Source organism: Daucus carota, chromosome 1, assembly GCF_001625215.2.
Source record: "Daucus carota subsp. sativus chromosome 1, DH1 v3.0, whole genome shotgun sequence".
Classification (NCBI taxonomy): domain Eukaryota; kingdom Viridiplantae; phylum Streptophyta; class Magnoliopsida; order Apiales; family Apiaceae; genus Daucus; species Daucus carota.
Window position 1 is genome coordinate 17,344,639 of NC_030381.2, and position 22,012 is coordinate 17,366,650.

The following is a 22,012-nucleotide window of genomic DNA, read 5'->3' on the forward strand; positions in this document are numbered from 1 at the left end:
CCTCTTCCATAGGCCGAAGTGTTCTTTGCTGAACGGTGGGATTTTAATGCTACTAATCTTTTGTGTACTCATTTTTAAGGATTTAAAGTGAATAGTGTTTGGATGAGATTTGGATTACTGAAAGAAAAAATATTTTAAATCAGAATTAATTTTTGGAATAAAATTAATTCGAATAAAAAATATTTGAAACGTTACAGAGTGTGTATAGGATCTAATACGGTGTATTCGTATTAACCGCTCTTGATGCCAATTGTTAGGTCCAGATGCGATTGTAGAAGGGGGGGTTGAATACAATCGATACAAAATTATCGCGGAAGTGAATCTGGTTGGAATATGACTTGTTAATCAGATTAAAATTAATTAATATAACAATGTATTAAGTCGTTATATAATTAATATGGTTTAGTTTTAATGTCCACTTGTTCGTAGAATAAATTCGACAGGGTATATTCTAGATTTAGTGATTAAAACAACCGGGTTATCAAAGCACAGAAAATTGTGGATATAACGATCAAGCAAGTTACGAACAACTTGAAAGCTTTACAAATGCTTTGATTTACAAAGTGATGACCACTTGAAATGAAGAATGGAAAGCCATATATATAGGCAACCATATGAACTTGTAAGACATTTGAAAGACAAGACAAATACAAGTTGATAAGACAATATAGCTTGGGAAAGACAAATGTATGGCAAGGGAAGACAATTTCAGATTGCCTTCCAAGCTCAAAACACAGCAGTAAGACAATTTATATAAGGGGCAAGACAATTCTGAGAAGGGGCAAGACAAATCATTCCATCGGCAGGACAATTAAATTGTTTTGGCAGGATGCAACCTTCGGCCAGACAATTTAAATTGTCTTGCAATCAACCCCTAAACTTCGGTAAGACAAACTGGAGTTGTCTTGCAGGAGACTAGATACATACGGCAAGACAATCTTTGATTGTCTTGCAGATGCCGTTTGTTCCCTTGGGTAAGACAATGCAGATTGTCTTGTTTGTCTTCTTTTGAATTCGGTAGGACAAACAATGCCTTGGCAGTTGGAGTTTCCACTCGGCAAGACAATCTTAGATTGTCTTGCTGAGTTGATTTAGGTGATTAAAAAAGTAATTTGACATATTTATTAAATAGAAAATTATCCACTTAATTAATTTAATCATATAAATTCATAAATTAAATTACGAGAGTGAATTAATTTAATAAATAAATTACATAATTAAATAATAATCTATTAAATATTTAATCACCCATTCTTCAGTAGAACTGCTTCCCGTCTTCTTTAAACTTCAATAACTTCTTCTTGATTTGTCGAACGAACAAACTACCACTTCTGAATCACTTCAAATATTTAATTTGAATAACTGATACACAGATGTACTGTCTGGTTCATCTGTATCTAGTTAAATCAAATATTCTTTGTCAAATTAACAATAAGAAATTGGTTTGTTCGTCGAGTCTTCGTCTTGTAAGTACTTCTTCATTAAATGGAATCTTCTGATAAAATAAAGTATAGAAACTTGATATCTTCTGAACTCCTGGACGTGCCACAAAAGATTATTTGTGCACTGAGGCTTGAACATATTAATGAACTTCTTTCAGTGGTGTGCAGCAGCATCGAATTTATCTGACATATAATTCCCATAAATCATTTGACGTTCTTCGTACGGATTCCGATGACTTGCTATTTACTGAGCTTTCTTATCTGAGTTGAGTTGTACCTCTTTAAATACAAATAGGCTGAACATATGCCTTTCATTAGATGATTCAACCAATTGTTCCTGAAATCTTCGAAACATTTCTTTCGTATAAATGGAAGTTGTGTGGTGCTCCAGAGCGGTTTTCATTTGCATGCAACGACTTCTATGAAAGGTCACATAATCCTCGTCTTTCTCACGCATGAATTGCCTCTCCAAAGCTTTTTGTGCACCCTCTACAAAATCTTTCAAACCGGTGCAAGAACCAACATAGGCATCGAAAAAGGCATTCATTCCTACACTTCTTGATGTGGTCTTTCGACCTGCAGAAAAAGTGTTTCTTGTGTAAGCCTCGACCCACTTATGCTTCAAAGCATATAACCCTTGAAGCCATGTATTGCCTTCCAAATTCTACTTCAAAACCAAAGCCTTCCACCGATCTTCAAACACAACTTCAGTCAAAGAGTGATATATGCAATTGTTGAAATCAAATTTAAACCCTTCCTTGGAATAATATGTTGCAAGTTCCTCGGGGAATTTGTTGCTAATGTTCCATGAGCTTAACAAATGCGATGTGTTTGGAAGTTGTGATTTAATAGCCGCGGCCATGGCTTGATCTTGATCGGTTATGATAGCCAAGGGTTCTTTGCCTTCCATTGCTTCTAGCCAAGTACTCAAAACTCACTCAAAAGTTGTCTTCAATTCATCCCGAACGAGTGCAAAACCAAAAAGTATTAATTGATAGTGATGGTTGACTCCGGTGAAAGGCACAAACGACATAGCATACCTATTAGTTCGATATGTAGTGTCAAACGCAACCACATCACCAAAGTTTTTGTAGGCTATCAAAGAGCGGGGATCGACCCATACAAGACACTTCAATCTTTGTTCGTCATCGAGGAGAGTCTTGATGAAAAACTTACCGCCGCTCTCTTCTTGCAAACGGTACAACAAATCCAAACCGGCTTGAGCATCATTAACTCCCATGTTGTCCTTCCTAAAATCGCGTACGACATTTCTTAAATATTGGCTATTAAAACCTACTTGTTCCGCTCCTCCGTGCATTTTACCAAATATATTCATTTGTTGTCTTGGTTGGACACCCGAAACATGTAAGGTCTTGATCAAATTTTTTTGTGCCGCGGTCACACGTCTCTCCCGTCTTATCAAACTCATCTTAGAAGGAGTAACAACTTCGTGATTGTGTTCTAATTCCAAAGCGGTTATTTCTCAATGACTTGTTTTCTTCTTATTAACCAAGTACATTCTAACTTTTCAACCAATCCTAGGAAGCACATCTCTACGTCGTTTGCCCTTAACACTACCAAGACTACCAATCAAAATTTCATCGTCATCAACGGGGTTTTTCCCATGATTTTCTCCCGCTAAATTACAATTATACATTCGACCATATATGGATTTATCTTTGGCACGCTTCTGTGTGTTTTGTATCTTAATTGCAAAACCATTCTTTAAAGCATACGCCCGAAACAAATTCTCCCCGGCTTGTAAATTAGGAAATTGTTGATTCAAGTAGGGAATAATAATAGGGTCATCTCCATCAACACTATCCTCACCATGATCATGCAAATTACCACTACTTTCATGCATACTACCTATATCATCATACATTTTCTCACTTTCATCAAATTCTTCACTAACTAACTCTTCATCATCACTATCAACAACTTCAACATACTTAATATTGTCTCTATCATTACCACATTCAACTTTATCATCATGTACATCAACATTCTTGGATTTTTTCAAACTTTTTCTGCCTTCAAATCTTGCAAACATTTTATCCATTACAACACAACAAATAATGCACAACACTACAACAAATTAAGCTTACCAAAGACAAAGATGGAAGTTGGATGAGATTCTTCACAAAAACCACCATGAATCAGCTCTGCATTTCCAAAATATCTTGATACAAGATATGTTCATCACCTAGGTTATAAGGGAGTTCATGGTTGTTAGGAATCAATAATTTTTGATGATAACATAAACATTTTGTAACATGTCTTACTTAGTATCTTTATCAAATTTCAGTTGTAATTGTTATATTTCTTGTCTTTGGAAATTATCAACGGATGGGTAGAATAGGATGGCTAATTGTAAATATCCAATGCTATGTAATTTTATCTAAGTGAAGGATATTCAACTGATGAGATGTAACTATTCAACTGATGAAGACTGGATCATGTTTCAACTGATGAAGACCAAGCATTCAACTGAAGACAAAGTATTCAACTGATGATGCTAAGGAATTCAACTGATGAGACTGGAACAACATTCAACTGATGAAGTTTGTAATTCGTTCAACTGATGAGCTTAGTACAACATTCAACTGATGAAGTCAAGAGCAGTTGAAAGTAACCAGAACTTTCAACTGATGAAGCAAAGAGCAGTTGAAAGTGACTAGAGCTTAAGTCTGACAAATCACATGGATCAAAAATCACATGGATCGAATCACACTAAAATGGACATGGAAGCCTGATTAGGAAAATAAAGAAGAAGCAGAAACATTCTTATCTCATTCAATGCAATCTGGATCAAATCAAGATGATTGTCAAAGATGAAGACATCTCAGAAAGCATGCAAAAGACAAAGATGTGCATCATAGTTTTAGATTAGAGTGCAATTTGTATTCTAGTTAAAAGCTTTGTAAAACTTGGAGTATATAACCAAGTTAGAAGCATCAGTTGAACTCGTTCAAATTACTTGAGAGAAAATCTGAGAGTTAGAACTTGTTTTGAGTGATGAACCAGCAGCTGTGCGAATTGTAATCAATCCACAGATTCTTCTATATAAAATCTCACGGGTGGATCATTCAATCCACCCGTATTTTTAATACTTGGTGTTTTCTGTTTTATTGTTTTAAAAGTGTTTGTTCTTGAATCTTTTAAATTTGTAAAAGATTGTATTCAACCACCCCTTTTACAATCTTTCTTATAGTTGGTGTAAAATAACAATTGGTATCAGAGCCAGGTTCCCAACAAACAGGGAAAAAGATCAACACTGCTAGAGAAAGATGGGAAAGAAGGATGCTGGAGTGAAGATTCCTGTTCTTGACAAAGACAACTACTTTCACTGGAAAGTGAGAATGCATTTGAATTTGTTGTCCATTGATGAAAGCTATGTGAACTGCATTGAGAAAGGACCTCATGTCCCAATGAAGGTCTGCACCAGTATGGGAGCTGATGGTGAAGATATGGTAGGTAAAATGATTCCAAAACCTATCCATGAGTATTCTCAAGAAGATACTGAAGAAGTGCACAAGGACAAGAAAACCATGAACCTTCTGTTCAATGGTTTGGATCAAGAAATGATTGATAGTGTTATCAGCTGCACAAGTGCCAAAGAAGTTTGGGACACCATCAGGACCATCTGTGAAGGGAATGAGCAAGTAAGAGAAAACAAAATGCAGCTTCTGATTCAACAATATGAGTCATTTCATTTCAAGTCTGGTGAAGGTTTGAGTGACACATTTAACAGATTTCAAAAACTGTTAAATGGTCTAAAACTTTTTGGAAGAGTATATCAAGTTAAGGATTCAAATTTGAAATTCTTAAGAGCTCTTCCCAAAGAATGGAAACCTATTACAGTCTCTCTCAGAAACACTCAAGAATTCAAAGACTATACTCTTGAGAGACTGTATGGAACTTTGAAAACTTATGAGCTTGAAATGGAACAAGATGAAGAGATTGAGAAAAGCCAAAAGAAAGGGCATTCATCTGTGGCTCTAGTTGCATCTCTTGATGATACTGTCAAGGACAAGGGAAAGTCTCAAGTTGAAGAAACTGAGAAGTTGGTCAAAGAAGAGAGCTCAGAATCAAGCAAGGGAAAAGCAAAAGAGAAAGATGTGGCTGATTCTGGTGAAGAAAGTGATGGAATTGATGAGCACCCAGCCTTCTTGTCACGAAGATTCTCCAAACTGAAATTCAAAAAGAATTTCAATCCTGCAAAATCATTTAAGGGTAATCCCAAGTCTGATAGAAGCATGGTAGACAGATCAAAATTCAAGTGCTTCAACTGTGGGAATGCAGGTCACTTTGCCAATGAGTGCAGAAAGCCTAAAGTTGAGAAGAGGTCAAGTGAAAACATTGACTATAAAAAGAAATATTATGAACTTCTCAAACAAAAGGAAAGAGCATTCATCACAAAGGATGATTGGGCAGCTGGGGATGATTCTGATGAAGAGGAGGAGTTTGTCAATCTAGCTCTAATGGCCAACTCCACAGATCAAGAAGAAAACACTGGAAGCAGTAGTTAGGTATTCACTACAAACTTAGTTGAGTTAACTAAAGATGAATGCAATGCTACCATAAATGAAATGTCTACAGAATTGTATCTGTCGTGAGAGGAATTGATACAACACCCCCAGAACCGTATCGCACAATTACAGGGATATCTATTACAACTACGAAAATCACGGCTAGCTCTTAGGGGCTACCGTTAACATAAACTGAGAAAACAAATGAGAAACAAGTGTGTATAAGGGCTGAGCTTGCAAAGAACCAAACAACGAGGCCGGAATTATAGAATTCCGTCCTGCGATTGCCCGGAAATATCTGTCACAAAGGTTACACGTGCCTCTCTTTAGAGTGTAGAACTCGTGAAAATGATCCAAGTCCCTTTGCAAGGTGCCTACATACCCTATATTTATAGGGATCAAGCCCATGTAGTTCTTGATTTAGGACTCTGAAGAGATAAGCTCTTATCCCCCCTAGTTTAGGATAAAACAGCCTTCTTTCAGTAGTTATCCAGCGGTATCCCACTCCAAGTAGGTCACTTGAAGCCTTCATTTTGCATAATTATCCGAATATTCTTGAATTATCCCCATCGATTGTAATTATCTCCATAATGCACGTATTTATCTCTTAATTCGTAGATAAATAACAGCTGATACACTCCCAATATGTCTTCAATTCGTCCCCCTTGAAACAAGGAAGAAGAGTCCTGTTTGGAGTCTGCCTGCCATTCTGCCCAGGCGGCGGAAGCCCTTCCAGCGGCATCCCCTAGCTGCAGCCCCATAACTGCAAGCCAGGGTGCACTTATCGGTAACCCCTAGCAGTGGTAACCCCTAAAGCGCCTTCAGGTGCAACCCCATTCTGATGGCAGTCTTCATTACGCTTCCAATGCAAGTCCATACACCTTCTTGTACACCTTCAATGATTCACCCAGCTATGGCGAAGCCCATTATCCTTAACCAAATGATTCCAATAAGCCCAAGTGAAGCCCAAATAATATGGTGGGCTATAAAATAGGCCCAGGGAGATTTTATGGCACAACAACTACCCCCCGGTTCCTTGAAGTATTGAATACGAGAGGAACCTAAGAACGGTAACCCTCAATCAACCAGCTGCAAGCCCTTAAATTATGTCAGAGATTAATCGTAAATTATTCCTAAGCTTACGTGGGCGTTGCCCGATGTAAGAAACAAGAAATAATTCAGATGTATTTCCCACACATAATTATGAAACCAATTATATTAATTCAGTAAAACCACCGCAAGCCTTGAATATTTATTCCCAGAATAATAAAAATTATTTTCCACGAATATGTCCGAGCTTCCACAATTTTATTCCACCTTTCTAGTTTCCCGCTTGTGCCATGTCAGTTTGTGATAAGGCTGATCCCAATTATCTAGGGGTTTAATTTGAATTCAAATTAATTTAAAACCCAACTGAACTCCTAATAATGTGGCTAGTTGTAGAGTTCCAGCCAAACTCTCCCTCTTCACCTGCCTAGCTTCTCCTCGGGAAGCCGTGCATCATCAAGGCTATCTTCACGCCTTTCCAATCCAATCACGCCACCTGGCGCGTGTGTCTTCCACTTACCACTACTATAAATTCATGCCTCCGAAGCCTTGTTTTATTTTTTACTTTTAACTCTCACATCTTCCCTCTTACACTTCTCTCACACTCGAAGCACTCCAGACGCTAGTTTACTCCTTCCGGCGACCCTTCGGCTTTTCTCCAACTTCCAACCAAAGGTATGTTTCTTGACCTCCGGCTTTCCTTTTCGTTACGTTCATCCATGTTTGTGGCTAAATGCTTGTATGATCCATGCCTGTCTGCCTCCTTATCTCTTGATTGTTCACCTCGGTATGCGTGCACACACCCACATTCGCCTTGCTTGACGTTACCATGCCCGATTAAACTACTGATTTGCCCTGCATGCCAGTATAGTTAAATATGTACACCCATCCTTTGAATGTACACACACCACTGGTTTTAATTGACCCCAATTAGGCCCTGATTGTTTCCCAACTGGGTTATCGCCCTTGATGTTGTCATATTACTTTGAGGCCATGATCGTAGCCCTAGATTGTAAACCCTAGGTTCCCAATTGCCTCCAGGGGAAACCCCTCTTTCACAATCGAACCCCTTTTCGTGCCCTTTATCTGCTGTGAATGTATTGTTTGTGTGATTTGCTTGCTATACTTGCTTAGCTGGTATCTTAGGATTGTGATTGGGCGTTGATTGTTGTGGTTGAGATTAGGGTTAGGATTAGGCTTCCCGTTCCCGGTCCCTTGTTGGGCTTCCCGAAGAAGACGAACCGTCCTCCGTGGCCTGTGCTACTTCCTGTGAGGGATGTAGTCCTCTTACACTTCAGGGCTCCAACTGAAGCCTTTTCATTCCTTCTTCGCACCCGCAGGGCTCCACCCTTGCAGCCCAGTCTTCCGCAAACCCTTTCTCCTTCTCTCTTTTTGTTTTTCTTTCTTTCGACCTCTTCTCATCTTGCTGTGTCCTTTCGTTAATCCATCCTTTCCTATTGTAGATGTCTCAAGGATCCATGTCCTCACACTCTTCTCAGTCTGCCACCAGCAAGGCTCCCGTTGTCGCGGTTGACACGGGATCCTCCTTTAGCCAGGACCTTCAGCCTGCCCAGCCCAGTTTAGGGGTTAGCTCCAGAACCCGCTCCAGGCGCAGTTTGGTGGTGAAGGAGCTAAACTGGACAACCTCTGAGTCCAGTAAGGCGGATGGGACCTCGAGCCTCACGCTGGACCCTGCTGCTGAAGCCCTCGAGGGGAACCCCGAGGAGGCTGCACGGGAGGCTGAAGCTTCCATGGAGGTGATCGAGCCTCCAGCTGTAGTCCTAGCCTGCGAGCATATGGACTCCATCATGACTCCTGCTCGGCTGCAGTCCCTATTGGAGTCCTGCAACCCTGGCTGCACCTTGGGGATCCCGAAGCCAGGAGAGAGGTGTCACCGCTTTGACACCCTCAAGCCGGGCACTGGCTACCCCAAAGCTGTGCTTTCCGCCCAGTTCTTCAGGCTGGGTTTGTCTCTCCCCCTCCATCCTTTCATCCTGGAGGTCTTGGACTTCTATGAGGTCTCCCCCATGCAGCTCACCCCCAACTCCTACCGCATGGCGGTCTGCCTCTACATCCTCTACGACATCCACCATGGGGTGAGGATGTCTGCCTTGGAGTTGGGCTGGTTCTTCCAGCTGAAACTTACCGGCAGGACCCCAGGATTCTTCTACCTCACTGCCTGGAACACCCATCACAAGAAGGGCATCAAAGGCAACCGCCAGTCGATGTCGGACTGGCAGAAGCTCTTCCTTTACTACTATGACTGCCCAGTCTACAGGAAGGACTTCAATCTCTCCCCCAGTAAGCCAGCTTTTCCTTAATCCATTGTCTAGTTTAGCCCTTTAGGGTTCCCGTTTAGTTTTCTTACACTTGTATTTGTTGTAGACATGCCAGTGCAGACTCCTCTGGCGGGAGAGTCCCTTGAGAGGGCCAAGCATGTGTTGGGGCTATCCACCGGGCTAGGTGATGGCTCCAGCCTGCTTACTCCAGAGAATCTGGAGAGGCTCGGTTTTTCCACTACGGTGGTAGATGCATCCCCCGTTGACGAGGGTGGTGCAAATGTGGAGGCGACGGGAAGCCCAGGTTTCCTCTTAGCTTGCACACTTGAACTTGTTTCCTTCATATGATATTTGCTTTGTAGATTTCCTGTTGTACCTCCTGCATGCTTTATAATTTTTATCTGCTATGCTTGCATCCTGTCGTTTCTCCATTATTAATTGCATAGTTTCTGATTGTTTTTTTTTTTTTGTTTCTCTCCGCAGATATGGCTGCCAACATTCCAAAATTCGTCAAGCGCTCCACCAAGTACGAGGACCTCTTCGGAGAGGCCTCTGGCTCCCAGGCTCCTATTCCTGCCAAGCCTCTCTCCCAGCTCCCTTCTCCCTCTTTAGAACAGAAGAAGGCCTCCTCCGGGGGTCGCCAGCGGGACCCCTCCAAAGCTGTCGAGGCGGGGTCTTCAGCTGAAGGCCGCTCCAGCAAGAAGCCCAAGCTGGCCCTGGCACGTAGTTCTCCTGCACCTTCCTCTACTCAGAAGACTCAGCTCTTTCAGAGGATGCTCTCCGACCAGGTATCCGAGGCCACCATCCGGGAGTGGGATAGGCTTTCCATCGCCGAGGCCACCCGAGGCAAGGTGGTGGCCAACGCCAAGAGCCTGTTCCTCGACCTAAAGATGGGGGAGCACGTAGCCGATACCGCCCGGGTGAATGAGACTATGAGGGCGGACCTAAAGCAGGCCAGGGCTGATCTGGCTTCCGCTGTCAAAGAGAGGGACGCCTTCCGGAAGGCCAACCTCAAGTTCAAGGAGGTGGAGGCCGAAGCCCGGCGGCTGAAGGAGAAGGAGGACATGGTGAGGAGGGGCCTTGAGGAGGAGGTCGACGGCTTGCGGAGGCAGGTTAAGGAGCTGGAGCTGCAGGTGAAGGGGCTCCAGGATGCGGCAGCCGCTGTTAAGGCGGGCAGGAAGGACCGGGAGGCAACCATCTTCGAGGCTGGAGTCGCCGCAGGCATCAAGGACTGCGTTAAGTCGGCCTACAGGATCTTTCCTGAGAATGACTGGGCGAGACTGGGACCTGATGCTGCAGTAGCCCTGGAGGAAGCGAAGGCCGAGGATGAGGTCGGCATAGATAAGGCCCTGGCTGCTTCTCAGGGTCTCTCCGGTGATGGCGGCGACAAAGGGGTTACGGCTGAAGACGAGCCAAAGCCCGCAGAGCTGGTTTCTGCGAGTCTTGTGGTGACGCCCCCGGAAGGGGTTCCGGCCGTAGCCCCGGCGGTAGCCTCGCAGGATCCCCAAGCCGTTGATGAGAAGGACTCCTCCTCCCCTGCTGCTCTTTGACCTCCTCTCCCCCTGTTTTAATCAACCTTTTTAATTACGAATATTTTTGCTTGGCGCTTGTCGTCATGAATTGTTATTCTGATGAGGGTGCGGACTCCTCCGAAAGTCTCGCAAGATATTTTTGATGCTGCAAGGGCCTCCCCCTGTTGGTGTGGGGAGGAATTTCCCTTGTAGTTTATTTTGTATGTGATTGCTTTCACTTCTTCATTCCTTGCCTTGTATGCCTTTCTTGTATTTCCTTGGATATTTTTGTGTTGGTCGCCTACCTTTTCCATGCAGGTAGAAAGAATGAATATAGGGGATAGCCCTTGCGTTGAAAGCGTACACATTGTTCACTTTCTGGGGGGTTGTGATCCTTGGGACTTTGTTTTCGAAGGTCGCTTCCTTCCTTGCGGATGTATGTTGATGTATATGTTTGCGTTAACTCCCCAATAACGTATGTAAAAGCACCTAGTCTTTCCTTATTATAATCCATTCGAGCATAGTTGAATCTGATCTCACATGTGTGCGCATCTAGGGACCCCATTGGACGTAAACCTTAAAATGACTCCTAGGTGTAAGCCTTTAGAGTGGTCTCCAAGTATAAGTTCTGAGATAGTTTTTTGACGTAGGCTTCGCGATAATTCCTCCAAGTAAGTTCTGAGATAATTCACGAAGTGAGCTTTCTAGTAATCCCACCAAGTTAGCCTTGTGAGCCTGGATAGGCTTTAAACTCGAAAGCCTCGATAAGCCTTCGGCCTTGAAAGCCTTGATAGGCTTGAAACCTTGAAAGCTTGAAAAGCTTTAGCCTTGGAAGCCTTGATAGGCTTGAAACCTTGAAAGCTTGAAAAGCTTTAGCCTTGAAAGCCTTGATAGGCTTGAAACCTTGAAAGCTTGAAAAGCTTTAGCCTTGAAAGCCTTGATAGGCTTGAAACCTTGAAAGCTTGAAAAGCTTTAGCCTTGAAAGCCTTGATAGGCTTGAAACCTTGAAAGCTTGAAAAGCTTTAGCCTTGAAAGCCTTGATAGGCTTGAAACCTTGAAAGCTTGAAAAGCTTTAGCCTTGAAAGCCTTGATAGGCTTGAAACCTTGAAAGCTTGAAAAGCTTTAGCCTTGAAAGCCTTGATAGGCTTGAAACCTTGAAAGCTTGAAAAGCTTTAGCCTTCAAAGCCTTGATAGGCTTGAAACCTTGAAAGCTTGAAAAGCTTTAGCCTTCAAAGCCTTGATAGGCTTGAAACCTTGAAAGCTTGAAAAGCTTTAGCCTTGGAAGCCTTGATAGGTTTGAAACCTTGAAAGCTTGAAAAGCTTTAGCCTTGGAAGCCTTGATAGGCTTGAAACCTTGAAAGCTTGAAAAGCTTTAGCCTTGGAAGCCTTGATAGGCTTGAAACCTTGAAAGCTTGAAAAGCTTTAGCCTTGGAAGCCTTGATAGGCTTGAAACCTTGAAAGCTTGAAAAGCTTTAGCCTTGGAAGCCTTGATAGGCTTGAAACCTTGAAAGCTTGAAAAGCTTTAGCCTTGAAAGCCTTGATAGGCTTGAAACCTTGAAAGCTTGAAAAGCTTTAGCCTTGAAAGCCTTGATAGGCTTGAAACCTTGAAAGCTTGAAAAGCTTTAGCCTTGGAAGCCTTGATAGGCTTGAAACCTTGAAAGCTTGAAAAGCTTTAGCCTTGGAAGCCTTGATAGGCTTGAAACCTTGAAAGCTTGAAAAGCTTTAGCCTTGGAAGCCTTGATAGGCTTGAAACCTTGAAAGCTTGAAAAGCTTTAGCCTTGGAAGCCTTGATAGGCTTGAAACCTTGAAAGCTTGAAAAGCTTTAGCCTTGGAAGCCTTGATAGGCTTGAAACCTTGAAAGCTTGAAAAGCTTTAGCTTTGGAAGCCTTGATAGGCTTGAAACCTTGAAAGCTTGAAAAGCTTTAGCCTTGGAAGCCTTGAAAGCTTGAAAATCTTTAGCCTTGAAAGCCTTGATAGGCTTGAAACCTTGAAAGCTTGAAAAGCTTTAGCCTTGAAAGCCTTGATAGGCTTGAAACCTTGAAAGCTTGAAAAGCTTTAGCCTTGAAAGCCTTGATAGGCTTGAAACCTTGAAAGCTTGAAAAGCTTTAGCCTTGAAAGCCTTGATAGGCTTGAAACCTTGAAAGCTTGAAAAGCTTTAGCCTTGAAAGCCTTGATAGGCTTGAAACCTTGAAAGCTTGAAAAGCTTTAGCCTTGGAAGCCTTGATAGGCTTGAAACCTTGAAAGCTTGAAAAGCTTTAGCCTTGGAAGCCTTGATAGGCTTGAAACCTTGAAAGCTTGAAAAGCTTTAGCCTTGAAAGCCTTGATAGGCTTGAAACCTTGAAAGCTTGAAAAGCTTTAGCCTTGAAAGCCTTGATAGGCTTGAAACCTTGAAAGCTTGAAAAGCTTTAGCCTTGAAAGCCTTGATAGGCTTGAAACCTTGAAAGCTTGAAAAGCTTTAGCCTTGAAAGCCTTGATAGGCTTGAAACCTTGAAAGCTTGAAAAGCTTTAGCCTTGAAAGCCTTGATAGGCTTGAAACCTTGAAAGCTTGAAAAGCTTTAGCCTTGAAAGCCTTGATAGGCTTGAAACCTTGAAAGCTTGAAAAGCTTTAGCCTTGAAAGCCTTGATTGGCTTGAAACCTTGAAAGCTTGAAAAGCTTTAGCCTTGAAAGCCTTGATAGGCTTGAAACCTTGAAAGCTTGAAAAGCTTTAGCCTTCCTACCGGTGTAGCCAAGTTATCGAGTTGTGTTCACGAGTTTTAGTGTTTTTGATTCCCAAATTTATTTGAATTTTAAGCCAAATGAATAATGTTAATGATACGCCTACTACCCCCCGAGTTCTTTAGCATAATTTTAATTATGGTGGAGAACTAGGTGCAATTGAAACCCTAAATAATTTTTTAAAGCATACATGAAGTATTCAATTAACAATCATGGTAAGCAAGCAAGCATATACAACATTTTTGTAACGGAAAGCTGCGAAATTTTATTGAATCACATGGTAAAAATTGACATAGCATAATATTGGGGGGTGCAACGACACTACCCCCCGAGCGTCCTAGCAAATAAAGCAAATAGTAGCCTGATAATTCTCCTAAAATCATGGCGATTATAACTAATAAATCGCCTTTATTTCCTGACCCTTAAGCCGAAGCCTACAGAAATACTACCCGGGTGAAGCTACTGGTAATACCTCTTTAAGTGTTGAGCGTTCCATGCCCGTGGTATGAGTCTTCCATCCATGTCTGTGAGGTGATAGGTACCTTCCCAAAGCACTGTTTTGATGATATATGGGCCTTCCCATTTTGCACCGAAGGCTCCATGAGCGGGAACCCTCATGTTAGGCATCATTTTTCTGAGAACTAGGTCTCCCGTTTTGAGGGGTCGAGCCCTTACTTTCTTATCAAAGTATTTACGGGTCCTCTGTTGATATGCAGCAAGTTTCAACTGAGCCGTATCTCGTACTTCTTCAATCAGATCTAAGTAGAGCCTGTGGTTGACTTCATTATTCTCAGGGTCGTAGTTATCCCTTCGAAAAGATCCTGCTCCAACTTCTACGGGGACCATGGCTTCACACCCGTATGTTAGGGTGAACGGGGTTTCGCCGGTGGTAGACCTTGGAGTGGTATTGTAAGACCACAACACAATGGGAAGTTCCTATGGCCAGCATCCCTTTTTCTCTTCTAGTTTGGCTTTCAGGGTGTGCTTAATAATTTTGTTCACGGCCTCCGTTTGACCGTTGCTCTGAGGGTGGCACACCGCGGAGAAGCCTTTCTTTATGCCAAGGTTTTCACAGAAATTCATCATTTCATTGCTGTCAAACTGTTTCCCATTGTCTGATATGAGCTTGTAGGGAACCCCGTATCGACAGACGATCGCGCGATAAACAAAGTCTACCAACTTCCTTGCAGTGATGGAAGCTAGGGGTTCAGCTTCAGCCCATTTAGTAAAGTAATCCACAGCCACGACTGCATATTTCACCCCTCCTTTCCCTTTTGGCAATTCACCAATCAGATCTATACCCCAAACAGCAAACGGCCAGGGGCTTGTCAGGGTCTTCAGGGGTACCGTGGGGCTCTTGTTTGTATTAGAGAACCTTTGGCAACTGTCACAGGCCCTGGCGAAGGCATGAGCATCCTTGTGGAGGGTAGGCCAGTAGTAGCCTTGACGGAGGATTTTGTGAGCGAGGGAGGCACCCCCCGAGTGATTCCCACAGATTCCTTCATGCACCTCGCGCATAATGTATTCACATCTTACCCCAGCAACACACCTGAGGAGGGGCCGATTGAATCCCCTTTTGTAAAGGATTCCATCATAAATTACATACTGGGCTGCCTTGTACCTCAATTTCCTGGCCTCATCCTTGTCTGTAGGCAGGGTTCCGTTGGCTATGTATTCATGGATTGGGGTTGTCCAGAGGTTAGTCTCATCAGCTTCAACATCCATGACTTCAATTTTGGGGATGCTAGGCTGATACTGGATTTCGAGGGGGATTACCCCGAGCATGTGTGCATCCCTCTGAGAGCCTAATTTGGCTAAGGCATAGGCATCTGCATTCTCAGACCTTGGTATTTGCTCTAGCTTGATTTCCCTGAATTTCCCAATTAGTTCCTGGGCATACCGCATATAGAGATCGGTGCGGGGACCCCTAGCTTGGAAGCCTCCTCGGATGTGCCAGACTACCAGCATAGAATCACTGTAAACATTCATATTTTCCACTCTCATCTCCAAGGCCAGTTTCAGACCAGCTATTAGGGCTTCATACTCCGCGTCGTTGTTAGTGGCTTTAAAGTCAAAATGAATGGAGCTTTGCAGCTTATGGCCTTCCGGACTGACTAAGACAATGCCAGCCCCGTCCCCATTTCCATTTACAGCCCCATCAACGTACAGGTTCCACCAAGGGGAACAATTCTCAGGTATGGCTATTGGAGACTGGGGTTCAGGTATGCATTCCATCCGTTCGACTTCAAAAGTGGATGGAAATTCCAAGATGAAGTCAGCTAGCGCTTGCCCCTTTATAGCGGTTCTTGGTTTGTACTCTATGTCAAACTGGCCTAGCTCGACTGCCCATTTCATAATTCTTCCAGAGGCTTCCGGCTTGTGCAAGACCTGTCTGAGAGGGAAGGATGTTCGTATTTCAATCTTGTGAGCCTGAAAGTAAGGCCTTAATTTGCGGGAAGCCAAAATTAGTGCGTAGGCTAACTTCTCCATGTTTGAGTAGCGAGTTTCAGCATCAAGTAATCTTTTGCTCACATAGTATACTGGCTGTTGGGCTTGCTCTTCCTCCTTGATCAGGACAGCGCTAATTGAGAACTCGGAAACCCCTAGGTAAAGGATCAAGGCTTCACCCTCCGTTGGTTTAGCCAACAGGGGCGGGCTTCCAAGTTGCTCCTTCAGCTTCAGGAAAGCAGCCTCACATTCCGTCGTCCATTCGAATTTTTGCCCCTTTTTTATGGCTGCAAAAAATTCTCTACATTTGTCTGAGGATTTTGAGATGAACCGGTTTAGGGCGGCAACCCGACCTGTAAGGCATTGCACCTCCTTTACGTTCCTAGGCGACCTCATTTCAATTAAGGCCTTGATCTTTGCGGGGTTAGCTTCGATTCCCCTGTGATTGACAATGAAGCCCAAGAACTTGCCGGATTCAACCCCGAATACGCATTTTTGGGGATTCAACTTCATCCTGTAATTCCTCAGTATGTCGAACATCTCTGATAAGTGTGTAACATGATCGTAAGCTTCCTTTGATTTTACTAACATGTCATCCACATACACTTCCATAGTTCTTCCAATCTGATCTTTAAACATCTTATTGACCAGCCTTTGATATGTAGCCCCAGCATTTAGTAAACCAAACGGCATGCCTATATAGCAATAAAGCCCCCTGTCAGTGATGAAGGAGGTGTGTTCTTGATCTGGCTCGAACATGGGGATCTGATTGTAGCCCGAGTAGGCGTCCATGAAGCTTAACAGTGCATGCCCCGCAGTGGAATCCACCAATTGGTCAATTCGAGGGAGCGGGAAGCTGTCCTTAGGGCAAGCCTTGTTCAGATCAGTAAAGTCTATGCAAGTTCTCCACTTTCCGTTAGGTTTCTTCACCAACACCGGGTTTGCTAGCCATGTGGGGTAAAAAGCTTCCTTCACTAGGCCTGCCTTCAATAGTCGGTCTACCTCTTCTTGAAGAGCGGTAGCCCTTTCCCCACTAATTGGTCTTCTCTTCTGTCTGACTGCCTTCCTGTCTGGGTCAATATTGAGGTGGTGGCACATGACTTCCGGGTGAATCCCGATCATATCCGAATGGTTCCAAGCGAAGACGTCCAGATTATTCTTTAAGAATGCGGTCAGGGTTTCCCTTAGGTCCGGCCCCAATTGCTCCCCAATTTTTAGTTCTTTAGTGGGGTCGGACTCATCCACCAAGATGGACAGGGTATCCCCAGCTGCTCCAGTCTTCACCTGGGTTTCCGGCATCCTTGGGTCGAGGTCGATCTCTACAGTAACCTCTTTGTTGCCACCCTCTTGGGGTTGCGTACCCAGGATTTCATGGACGGGAAGCCGTGTTCGTTCTCCGAGTTGATAGGTTACCATAGCACTGTTGAAGTCACAAGGTGCCTCGCACTCATTTTCTTGCTTTTTATTCCGGGGCTGTTTTTGATCATCCCCTTCAAAGTCACTGTCAGTAACATCTTCCACAATCCCTTCGACCAGGGTTTCAGCTGTATCAATATTTTTCATTGAGAATGCATCTGTGGGTGCAAGCCCTTCATGCACGGCATGCGAGGCTTCTAGATAGGGGTCTTCCCCCGGGTGTTGCACGATAATCACCATGTTGCAGGTTGCTTTCACGAACTTTATTAAAACCCTTCCCTGAGCCTTGGTTTCGGGTTCCTCTTCTATATCCATTTGTTTGTAACAGCTTTCCGGGATGTCTCCATCCATTTGTTGGGCTTCTTTACAGGTTTTTACTGCAGATCTCAAAGCCTTGCTATAACATTCCCGGGAGTCATCCTGACATCCTCGTACACATCCTACCCCATTGGGGGTGGGGAACTTCATGGATAAGTGGTATATTGAGGTTACAATCCGCATGTCCCTTAAGATAGGTCTGCCCAGGATCCCGTTATAGGAGATGTCTTCATTCACTACCATGAACTCTGCAACCTGAGTGACAGCCCGGGGTTCCACTCCAAGGGTGATCGGGAGTCTTACCCTTCCAACAATCTGGACAGCATTCCCCGTGAAACCATACAACTCATTATAGCAAGCCATCATATCTTTATCCGCCATTTTCATTCTTTGGTACGCACTGTAGGCCAAGATATTGACAGAGTTTCCGTTGTCGACAAGAAGCCTGTGTACATTGACATTTCCGATCACGGCTGTTACCACCAGGGCATCGCTATGAGGATGGTGTACCGCGCGCGCATCCCCCTCAATGAAGGTAATGTCCATGGTCTCCCCTTTGAACATTTTGGGAGGCCTTTCAGACAGATGGCACACATTGGTTAAGGGCGGCCCTCGGGCTTCCCGTACATATCTCTTCATAGCACTGCGTCCCTGGCCTCCCACGAAGGGCCCTCCGATGATCATTCGTACACTACCGGCACGGGTGTTACGGTTGGCTTCCTGGTTATTTGTCCTTTCAGCTTTCTTTTCCTTATATTTCTTAGCCTCTTGGGCTACAAACTCCGTCAGGTATCCTGTTCTGATAAGATCCTCTATGTGGTCTTTAAGATGAACACATTTCGCCGTGTCATGTCCGTTCAAATCGTGGAAAGCACAATATTTTCCCTGATCTTTCTTCCCAGGGGGTCCACTTCGAAAGGGCTTCCGGAAGAGTCTCGCCTTGTCTCCGACCTCAAAAATGTGATCTATAGAAGCTGTCAGTGGTGTGTATTCGTGGTACCTCGCTTCTCTTGCCTTCCTCATTGTCAACCTTGACTTGTCGAAGCCCTGCGTGCTGGTTGTGTTCACGGTAATGGGCGAGGTCTTGCCATCTCGGCTCGAGGATTTTTCACCAGCAGGCCTTACGTAGGGATTCCTCTTGTAGGTGTTCCTCCTATCTGGGCTGTAAGACCTATCCCTCTTGTTTTTCCAGCTGCTACGGCTTTCAGACTTTGACTCCTTCTTCAACTTAACCAGGGATTCCTCGATCACCTTATGGGGTTCAGCCCTAGCAAAGAAGTCAGCTAGGGTTTCAGGCTCCCGCCCTTGCAACTCCTTCCAAAAGTCTGTTCCGGGCCTTACCCCCGCTATCAAGAAGTTCTTCAGGGTTTCCTTTGAAGTTGGCCTAACCCGGGGTACCTCTGCGTTGAAGCGCTTGAAATACTCTCTCAATGTCTCATGTTCCTTCTGCTTAATATTAGCCAGGGTGTTGGCAGGTGGGGCGTAAGTGACGGAAGCCCTGAACTGTCCCACAAACAGTTCGCACATTTTCCTCCAAGAGTTGATGGAATCAGCGGGAAGCCTCTTGAACCAGTGATGAGCGTCATCCCTGAGGGTTGCAGCCAACAAGCGACATTTTGTGAGGTCCGGAATCTGGTAGACCTCCATCTCAGTGTCAAACCGGCTAAGATACTCCACGGGATCCGTGGTTCCGTTAAATCGCAGGTCGCCAACCCCCCTGTAGATGCGAGGTAGGGGTGACTCCCTAACCTTCTTAGTAAAGGGTGACTTTACGGTAAGCTCAGCTTTCGACTTCTTATCGGCTTTCACCTTCTTTAGGGCTTCCAGCAGTTCTTCCATCTTGCATTTATCATCCCCATCATCAAGTGCAACCTCATAGTCATCATCCAGGGGCTGATCTTTCTTTTTGCTTACTTCATTATCATTGTGCGACCCTGAGCTTTCCTCATCGTCACGGATGGAGATAACCTTTGACGGCCTTTGGTTTTTATCCTTTGACCGAGCTTCAGACACGGGCTTCTCATGTCGTTGACTGGGAGGAGCCCTATGTTGCGAGCCTTCAGGTCCATCCCCGTTAGGGGCCTTGTTGCCAAGCCTGTGCCGCAAGTCTTGCTCGGTCAGTTTCCTCCCAAGGCGGTCGAACACACTAGCAGCCTGTGAGTGCTCTCTATCATCCATTTCGGGGTTAGCTTCTTTCTCAGGGTTGCCACCTTCTTTCCTGCCGCCTTCTACACCAAAATCTAGCTTGGTGGGAGTCACGCTGCAGCCCCATAACTGCAAGCCAGGGTGCACTTATCGGTAACCCCTAGCAGTGGTAACCCCTAAAGCGCCTTCAGGTGCAACCCCATTCTGATGGCAGTCTTCATTACGCTTCCAATGCAAGTCCATACACCTTCTTGTACACCTTCAATGATTCACCCAGCTATGGCGAAGCCCATTATCCTTAACCAAATGATTCCAATAAGCCCAAGTGAAGCCCAAATAATATGGTGGGCTATAAAATAGACCCAGGGAGATTTTATGGCACAACAGTATCATTTGCATGTTTCTTTAAAATCTCTCAGTAAGGAAAATAGTAGGATTAAGGAGGCTAACACCTTTCTTAGTGACAGAAACAGTGCTTTAGAAGCTCAATTTATTGAGTTTGAGAAACCGAAAATTGAGTGTCAGACAGCCAAAGATGATCTCTTGGTTGTTCTGAAAAGAGAAGAGATCATAAGAAAACAGCTTGATAAGGAACAAGAGATTATTGCTAAATGGAAATCTGGGAGAGATGTTTCCACTAATATCATCAACATGCACGGTAGAGAAACCTTTGTGGAGAATGAATGGAAAAGGAATAAGAAAGTTCTTGAGATTTCTGAGATCAGCTCAAGTGATGAGAATACTGATGATAATCATCAGTTGAAAAGTAAAGCCTCAACTGATGAAAGTCATCAGTTGAACAAGAACTCATCAGTTGACAAGAAAGTTCTCAAGAAACTTAATAAGAAATATGGTCCTATTAAAAAGAACTTTGTTAAAGGTGAGAATGATTCTTCTGAGACTGGTGAGAGTGTTAACAACACTCATAAGACCAAGAAGAAGAGACTAAAAAGAAGAAAGGAAATAGAAATGGTAAAATTAGAGTCAATAAGCACACTAATTACACACCCAATGCCAGTGCTCCTAGGAAAACTTGCAGTAAATGTGGTACTGTAAATCACTTATCTGCTAATTGTAAAACTGTGATTGCTCCTAAGTTATCATTGCCTATTTCTATGCCATCTATTCCTCATATGAACTTATCTGCTATAAACATGATGCCTGGTTTACTGCCTCATAATCCATATTCTCAGCCTAGCATGCCATATATGTTCAATCCATATTTCAATGCTTTTAACATGCCTCAATTCCATTCAAATTCGCATGGCATGAACAATGTATGCATACCTTAAATGCCTGTGTTTAAGAACAATGTCGATGTTCCAATCTCTCAACCAAAACCAAAGATTGAACCAGTTCAATCCAAGGGAAAAGTTGAGAATGAGGGAAAAGCTGTTAAGACTAACAAATCTGGACCCAAAACAATTTGGGTACCAAAATCAACTTGATCTGTTTGTGAAATGTGTGCAGGGAAACCATAAGAAGAATTTGTGGTACTTGGATAGTGGATGCTCCAGGCATCCACTATCCAGAAGTTTGTAGAGAAAGCTGGCCTTAGCATTACCTTTGGAGATGACAGCAAAGGATATACTATGGGATATGGCTTGATTGCAAAAGAGAATGTCATCATTGATGAAGTTGCATTGGTGTCTGGTCTTAAGCACAACTTGCTTAGCATTAGTCAACTTTGAGACAAAGGATACAAAGTAAGTTTCACTCCTGCAGCCTGTGTTGTCACCAAGGGAGATGACAGCAATGTGGTACTAATTGGACAAAGAAAAGGAAATGTGTATGTAGCTGACTTCAACTCTGTAAAGTCTGAATCTATCACTTGCCTTCTCAGTAAAGCAAACTCAGATGACAGTTGGCTATGGCACAAAAGACAGTCAAGAAAGATTTGGTGAGAGGAATACCAAAACTGGAATTATCCAAAGATGGTTTGTGTGGAGCTTGTCAGCAAGGAAAGCAAAAGAGAAGCTCTTTCAAAAGCAAATCTCTTTCATAAATTGTGAAACCTCTTCAGCTCTTGCATATGGATTTATTTGGACCAGTCAACATAATGTCCATTTCAAAGAAGAAATATTGCCTAGTGATTGTTGATGATTTTTCAAAATTTACTTGGACTTTCTTCCTGTATTCTAAGGATGAAGCTGGGAAA